Consider the following 8,641-nt stretch of genomic DNA (forward strand, 5'->3'; position numbering starts at 1 on the left):
TTCCAATCAGCTCTTTAGTTTGTTTTTTTTGCTTTAATTTATTATCGACAACAATATAATATAATGCACAAAATGAATTGTTAGTTTTAAAAAAAATGTTTTTCTTATTATATGTTTGATGTGAATGTGCTTTTACTTTTTTCACTTCAGATAAAATATAAAAAATAAATTATAAAAGACAAATAAAACTGCAATCCTACTTACAACTATATTATTTTCAAAAAAATATTTCCTTTTAAACAAATTTAAAGAGAAACAACACAAAACACTGCAAACACAACACAAAATATGAATTGAAATGTGCAGAACGAGAAATAAAAAACAATCAATAACATAAAGTTGGTATTTAAAATAACTAAGTGCCTCAGCTTTGAGGAGCGGATCTGGTTTCTTCAGTCAGTAATGATCTGCTCTGGTTTTAAGATTCTCAGTTCTGAGGTGCAAATGGGGATTCAGATCCCGTTCTAAATGAAATTCTTTTCTTGCAGACTCTAGATTTTTAAAAGGGAAATGGTTTCAGATTTTGCCTCTTTTCCTGGTGTCGTATTTTCTTTACTATCTTTGTGTGTTGGTGTTTATTCCTGTAGCACCTGTCTTTCTTTGTCTTCCTCTCTTCCTTTTTTTTGGTTTGTGTGCGGATGCTGCAGGTAAAAGAGCTTGCAGCTTAAAGAGAGAGAAAAAACATCTGCAACCAACTCATGTAAATAAAATGGAATTGAACTGAATTACTACTCTCCTAACGCCACACACACAAGATGAGTGACGTCTCTCTAGAAGAACAGACGTATTGAAAACCCCGCTCTGAATTCAAAACCACCGCAAAGGGCCGGCACTCAGCAATACGCGTGTGATGAAATGAAACTTCATTTGGAAAGTCCCATGAGAAACACAATCTGAAGGGAGAGTTCGATACACCAGCAATGACACTACCGCTTTAAAAGATCGATACAGTCGAGCCGCCCACTCGAGCTAAATATCTGTAGTCCGTCCACTCATTTAAAAGTCCTCCAATTGTGTGGTAATGGCAGGTTAGTTCTTTTAGTTTTTTCCTAAGATACAAATCAATTCGATTCTGTTAAGTTGACCTCTTTTATGGGCTCCTTTAGACCAGTAATGTTCGTTCAGTTGGACTTAGTGTACTTTGACATTAAAAAATGATTTATTTTTGGACTAAATACCTGTCTTCTTAGCCGTGATCACCTAAACCATCAAACATAACTTTTTGACAATAAATGGCTTCACTCAACCACTAACTATAGCCGCGGTTGCATGGGAAAAATATCTTGATCGGATCAATGGTCAGGTTAAAATTCACCCGTGCACATGGGCACAGAAAACCTTTTTCCAATTAGAACAAGTGTTCCCATGGCTCACACTTTCGGTTGGAATAAATCATTTAGGCATTGTGGTGGTTAGTTCCATGGTGGTGGTAAAAAAAAAAACCCGGAAGAGGAGATGGGTCCCGTTGTAAACAAGCCGCTGCTACAGACTTTTATGCAGCAGCTCGGTAATATACGAGATGATCTTCCAAACGTGCTTTTATTAATGTTATGAATATTATGAAGTGCCTGTTCGCTCATCGTTTAATTTAATCCGTGTAGTCAGTGCTTTTTTGTGGAAGAACGGAGCTGGAAGAAGGGTTAGGACAGGCTATAAACACGGGCTAACAACATTAGCCTTGTGGACACAAAATCCAGGAACGTGCGGGAAAAGCTGCAATCTGCAGCTTGGCTGCACATAAATGTGTGGGAATAACATCAGCCTTTATTTTGCCGGGACACAACTGGAAACACAATTCCACGTGATTGTTTGAACAGTTTCTAAGGACTGAGCGACATTTATTTATGCTCTGAAAAGTTCGCACACTGCCCCAAAGCCGCTGTGTGTGCTGACGGGCCGAGCTCCTGAGTCCTGCAGCAGTTAACCCAGAGCGGCGGGACGGCTCGCAGTCCGAATTCTCCCACACATAATGTGAAGAAACTGGATTTTCTAGAAAGGACTGTATTAAATTTTAGTTCGTAACCCCGTCAGTTTCTTACACACAGAAATAATGAATAATGACTCAGAGACAAAACTTATCTTTTGTGGAGGTTTACTTCGCACAAACACGAAGGGGACAGACAGATGAACATGGTGCATTCAAAGTCCGAACCAACGAGCTCAGGGATGGGCTTTGGTATAAAAACCCTGCATTTGCATATTCAGAAGATCGTCCGATGGACCTCGTGTGAAAATCACGCCCACATATGGAGTTATTTCAGTCTCAGTAATCAGAAATGCACACAACCGGTTTTACAAATACACACGCTCCGATTCACAAATGTCATTTTATGCAAACGTGAAAAATATATTCGGAAATACACACCCTGTGTTTCACAAACACACACATTGTGTTTCACAAATGCACACTAAATGTTTCACAAATGCACAATAAGTGTTTCTCACAAATGTGCACACTGTTTTTCACAAAAACATTTTAGAAATTCACAATAAATGTATCAGAAATGCACAGTAAGTGCTTCACACACGTGATTTTTAGGTACACATGTGATGTGAACTCACAGATCATTCGAATTGCAGAATGTGCATTCAAAATCCCGTTCTCGTTTGTGAATCTCCCCGTGTGTGTGAGAGATTTTTCTACGGTGAATATTGAGACTCATCTGACGGAGCAGGCTGACTAATGTCACCATTGGCTAGTGAATCTGTCAATCAAACTCATCGGCAAAGCAGCTGGGTTCGCTTTTAGCCAATCAAATGGCCCCTTACACTCCTCACTTTCTAACTGACGAGGGAGGGAGCTGTTCAGCACAGCAGTTGGGAGGACGCGGGCGGCAAACATGGCGGAGAGGTCTTCCGAACGGGATGAGTCTCAGCCCGTAATTAATGCACTTATTTGATTATTATTCCCTCGTTGTAATGCCTTTAATGTATGTAATGTTATTGAATACTAAGTTGAAGCGGTCTCCTTAGCCAAGTGACATGTGTGAATGCTTTATGAACACTTCAGCCGAGTCGTTTGCAGAGTACCCCCACCGCAAATTAGCATAGCCTGTGCGGTCATATTTTTTATGAAAGCGGGGGAGGACTTATGATGGTTTTGTCAAGTTTTATACTTGGCATACCAGCTCTTCACACAACACGAGTAACTACAACCAACCAGGGGCCTTGAAACTAACCGGCTCTCGACTCAAATTGTGTCTGCCTGCCCTGTGAGTGAAGGCGGTGTCGGTTCAAGCTAGATATACAGCCAATGTAGGTTCTTAACATGATTCATAAGGAACTAAGGGGAAAAACATGCCGGATTTACAGCAGCACATAAAGTTTCATAAAAAGTATTGATTTGGAGACCGAGATTTGTTTAAACACTGATGCTATGCTAACTAGCTAGTAAGTTAGTTGTTCCGTGTGCTGCCTTTATGTAAACGCGATCCGGGTTAAAGTTAGACACAGTCTTTTCACAACCCAGACTTTAAGACGGGGTGGATATGTGCAACAAAGTTAATTCATATGACATTCATGAAAACAGCATTTTTTTAAATATAAAAGACGTGAATCCCCTGTTGAATGAAAGCAGCCTCATTAGTTTCTAACGTTAGAACCCGTATTGTGCTGAAAAGCCCTGTGTGATTGTGTCAGAGTGACAGCCACTAAATTCCCCGTGTCTTTACTTCCAATGACGTAATGACAAGAATCCCAAACATTATGTTTTTAGGCTGTTTTGTAGTCGATAAATAGTCACAGAAAGGGCGGATGGGAGAAATATGCTGTCAACAGTGATTTGAGTAGAAGTTACTGTAAGTATTACACACAGGCTTCCTGTGATCAGTGTCTTGTCTCTGATTTTTTTTTAATTAAAGCTGTTCTTTACTACAAGCTCAAGTTATCATAGCAAGAGTGTTTTAAAAAATTCCCCTTTCTAATATTTGAAAATTATGTAATTTAATCTCAGACAGTTAAATGATCTAATCCATGTTTGTTGTGTTTTTATTTATTCTCTAGGAATTGCTGAAGCGTGACATCCTAAATACCTTTCTATTCTATTCTATTTCATATTTTATCATCCTATTGTATCACTGTTTTACCTATCAATTGGGAATTTAGCATTTTTGCCCCTGTAAATATCTGTCAGTTGAAAGTATTTGTACTTGTATTCCATAGATCTTGTACCTGAAGATGGCAGACAACAACTGTGCAGACTTGGCCTTCTTCAGCGACGCTGTGAACGTGTATGGCTTTCCTCTGAGGCAGGGGTCGGGAACCTATGGCTCGCGAGCCATATATGGCTCTTTTGATGGTCACATGTGGCTCGCAGACACATTTTTAATTTTTTCTTTTTCATTAGACCAGTCCTTCTCGGGCGCGATGCGATGGCAGAGGCGCACAGTAGTAGCGGTGCTTGGAGAGAAGGATCTGCGCCAGCATTATCACTTTACTTTTATCTATTATTTCACAGAGTTTGTACCAGCCGGAAACCTGTGAATTGCCGTGCCTAAAACTGCGCGCCCCCGTCTCTGAGAAAGAGCGCGCAGTAGCGGGGACGGGATGTGACTGAGAGGGAGAAAGCAGAGGGTGAGGGTGGAGTTGTGGGCTCGGTCAGTAAGGTGAACCGCGCAGGGATTGTAAAAACATAAAACCTGCTGCCCGTCACTCACTGCAGCGTGTGAGTGTGTGTTTGGCTCCGCGTCTGCATGTGATCAGTCTGTCTCACATTTACAGAACATTCAGACCTATGATCACGTTTAAAGTCTCAACACCTGCATGAAGCAGAAACTCACCACGTATCAACCAGACTAGACCATCAACAAAACTACCACGAGAAATACTCATCATTTATTAGCAACAGCATAACAATGTTATTAAAAATAATCCACAGACTTATTGTACTTTAAAAGTGTTGAAATTATATCAAATGCACACATTCACTTGAATATTTAGTTTTAAACATATTGTAGCGGACTGAGTTTAACTTGGCTGTTGGGCCGCGTTAAAAGTTCTGGAGTTCCTTGAACGCATCAAGCAGAGATCTGATTGGCTCTTACTTCTGTCGCTCAGCCTGTTGTTGGTTAATTTGGACCAATGGGGTTCAGCTATGGGCCGAATAAGGGAAATGGGAGGGCTGGAGCGGGAGGGGGGAATATAAAGTTGGGAGAAGCGCTTTCGTCTCGGCGGGAGAGATTCAGGAGCTGCTGAATTAATTTACGGCATTTGTTACAGCCTGCATTAACCAGAATAAAGAACCTTAAAAGAGGTTAAGTCTCCGTGTGGGAAAAGGACACTACATTATTGTATGGCTCTTTCGAAATTACATTTAAAAATATGTGGCGTTTATGGCTCTCTTGGCCAAAAAGGTTCCCGACCCCTGCTCTGAGGTATTCATGTTATTCATAAATAAATCTTTTATTCACATATCAGGCAGTATAAGCACTTGGTTATTTGTACAAAAATAAAATAACTTTTTTTAGACTCCTCTGAAAACAAAGGCAACTGTAAAACTCTTTCCCCTCATGAACAACATTTTACCCCCCCTCAACAGTCTCTCTCACCTCAATTTTTTCCCCAGTGATACATGTAACCCACTCCTGCAATTTATCTAACCTAGAAATTCTACTTATTGGCATCATACATAAGAACATTACATTTTAAATTGATGTGTACCGTATTGGCGATGCATTTGTAATTATGTGTTTGAGACATGATTTTCATGTTATTGTCAGGGTGAGAGGAGATCACGGAGGAGAAAATGTGGGCATAGCCGAGTTAATGCTCACAGTATGTAGAACTGACACAAACAGCTTCATTGCAGCAAAAGTGTACACACAATCAACGGTGAGTTGAACCTAGTTTTAGACGCTTTAATATATACATAAAAGTGAATGATGTATTAAAAATAAATCTGACAATATAATATTTCTTTTTGCTTTTTTCCAAATACAGGATTGAGCCCCTCTGGTGTGATGTCTTCGTGAGTGTTACTGGTTTATATTACAACATCCTGCACTCTCCTGAGAACCAAGACTTGCTCAATATCAGTAACATCACGTATTCTGCTGCCATTACATTTTCCTACCACGCATTCAGGCCAGTTTGGATGTCTTTAGTGACGTGTGGGACAGCCATCCAATCAGGACGGAGCAAAGCATGACACCAAATCAGCTGTGCCAGTTGGACTTGACCCAGAACCCTGTTTCTGATCCCCGGGTAAGTGCTTTATTTCAGTGTTTTTCAACCTTTGTTCACTTGTTCCACGGTCTGACACCGGACTCTGTGGAAAGTTACACCGCTAAAGACGAGCTTTAGCTGGTATTTTTGTTATAACTGAGCGAATTTATCAGCAGAATTAAGAACAAGGAAGTGAAGACTTTAACCACTTCTGATTGGTCAGACTGATGACATGTGATTAAGCCTTCAAGAATGATTGGCGGAGACAGTTAAAGGGGCAGGATTTTTCCTTACACAGTTATAGCTGCAGCTAAATCGCGGTACCGTCAACCTTATCAAAATGTATTTTATAGAATTAAATAAACACAAAGAAAAAGTCATTTTAAGATCTTTCATATTCCTAACTACTGAGTGTTTTATCAGGGCCTGTTTGGATAAACAAAGAGCTGATTTCCTGGAGATGGGAAATGTTTTTAGATCAGTTAATGAGGGCAATTCCCCACGGCACACTAGTGTGCCGCGGCACACACACTGGTTGAAAAACACTGCTTTATTTAATCTCACTGTACTGGACAACTGATGTGTGTGCAGTTCGACTAAAGTGGAAAGTATCAAGAACAGTATAATGAAATCACAATGACTACAAGGAATTTTCATCAAAAATGAATGAAAAGTATTATTGTTGTGTGATGCAAACTATTTCCCTAAATTGTTTGGTTTTTAAATCAAGTAGGAAGAATAGCACATCTGCAAGTTCAAAATGCATCACAATGCACGGCATTATGAGCCATCAGCTGTACTAATCTCACTACTTTGTTAAGAGTCACTTATTTGCAAATTAAAAACAGTTATGGAGATATGAGGTCTGCCTGCCAGAAACAATATAAGTCATTATTAGTGGGTCTCTGTTCCTACATAATCTAAAACATTTAAAAAAACAGTGCTGTTCATAAACAGCATCTTTTTTTTTTTTTTGTCAGGGTATGCTGGTTCCAGAGATTGAATGGGAGGAGAGTGGATCCATGACTGAACCTCATCCTGGGATCAATGTCCCAGTATGGGACAGTCCCCTTTTGGGTCCACAAATGTTGGAACTGCAAGACGACATCAACCCATTGTTTAATTCAGACCGTTTGGGAGTGGACCTACATCTTTACTGTCCCGTTTGTTTAGAACTTAATTTAGGCGACATAATTACATACAGAAGAAGAGAGACTGAGGGGAGCAAGACAGAGTTCAGATCAATACTGCTGTATTGTTCAAGGGACTTTATTGTATGTAAGGATGTTATGAAAATTAGTTCCAGTTTAAATAAAATTCAAATCAGTAGAGATCCCACATTTGCTTAAATTTTGATGTTTTAATCTGTCCATGTTTTCACTGAATTTTACTCTGCAATAAAGGGTGAATGTTTGCACTTTGTTGTTCTATGACCATCTTTTGTTGTGTAGTATTTAACCAGCTATAAAACCCAGAGAGATGAGGATCTTTTTTGCAAGGGTGACCTGGCCAAGAGGTGTATATGTGGTTACCATATAAAATTAATGCCATTTGAGTTATTAAAAAAATAAAATTAAGGTCTGGCAAAGTGACTTTGGGCTGAGCAGGGGAGGTGTATTGGGTATCTGTGATTGACAGTGAGATGAACTTGAGGTAAGGTAGTCCCACTGCGTGGTACGGAGCAAAGTGATGCCAGTTTCTCCACAGAACCTACTGTGGAAGTTAAAGATTTTTCTCCACCTTCAGATGATCAAGACTGAAGGGAACCGTTTCTGAGTGTTGAAATGACGCTAGCATGAAAGCTAAGAGAATAACGTACAAACGATCCCGAGTGAAACATTCATTTTAAATCTCATGACCAGTACAGAGTTCGATGGATTCTGTCAACTGCATTCAACCACTGTTGCCTTGCTCCCAGGTCCACTGAAAAGTTGCGCAAGCCTGTAATTTTTGACAACCGAAGCAAATAAACCGACAAGGCATGCTAAAGCTAACACGCCAACGACCGACTGGTACACAATCAAACATGGGCGGGGCTTTTGCCACCTGCAGAAAGCGTAGAGAAAGTGTAAGGGGCCATTCGATTGGCTAAAAGCGAACCCGCCTGCTTTTCCGATGAGTTTGATTGACAGATTCACTAGCCAATGGTGACATTAGTCAGCCTGCTCCGTCAGATGAGTCTCAATATTCACCGTAGAAAAATCTCTCACACACACGGGGAGATTCACAAACGAGAACGGGATTTTGAATGCACATTCTGCAATTCGAATGATCTGTGAGTTCACATCACATGTGTAACTAAAAATCACGTTTGTGAAGCACTTACTGTGCATTTCTGATACATTTATTGTGAATTTCTAAAATGTTTTTGTGAAAAACAGTGTGCACATTTGTGAGAAACACTTATTGTGCATTTGTAAAACATTTAGTGTGCATTTGTGAAACACAATGTGTGTGTTTGTGAAACACAGGGTGTGTA

General features: G+C 40.0%; 1 long non-coding RNA gene across 1 annotated transcript; it reads left to right on the forward strand.

Annotated features, from left to right (window-relative positions):
* The first annotated feature begins 2,391 nt into the window (after window positions 1-2,391).
* LOC144993968 (uncharacterized) lies at window positions 2,392-7,579 on the forward strand. The gene is made up of 3 exons (XR_013657291.1): window positions 2,392-2,879; window positions 4,162-6,201; window positions 7,143-7,579. It is a non-coding gene; the product is annotated as an uncharacterized LOC144993968 (long non-coding RNA).
* Window positions 7,580-8,641: the final 1,062 nt, after the last annotated feature.

Source organism: Oryzias latipes, chromosome 1 (assembly GCF_053564925.1).
Source record: "Oryzias latipes strain Hd-rR chromosome 1, Olatipes_Hd-rR_3.1".
In the NCBI taxonomy this organism is placed as follows: Eukaryota; Metazoa; Chordata; class Actinopteri; order Beloniformes; family Adrianichthyidae; genus Oryzias; species Oryzias latipes.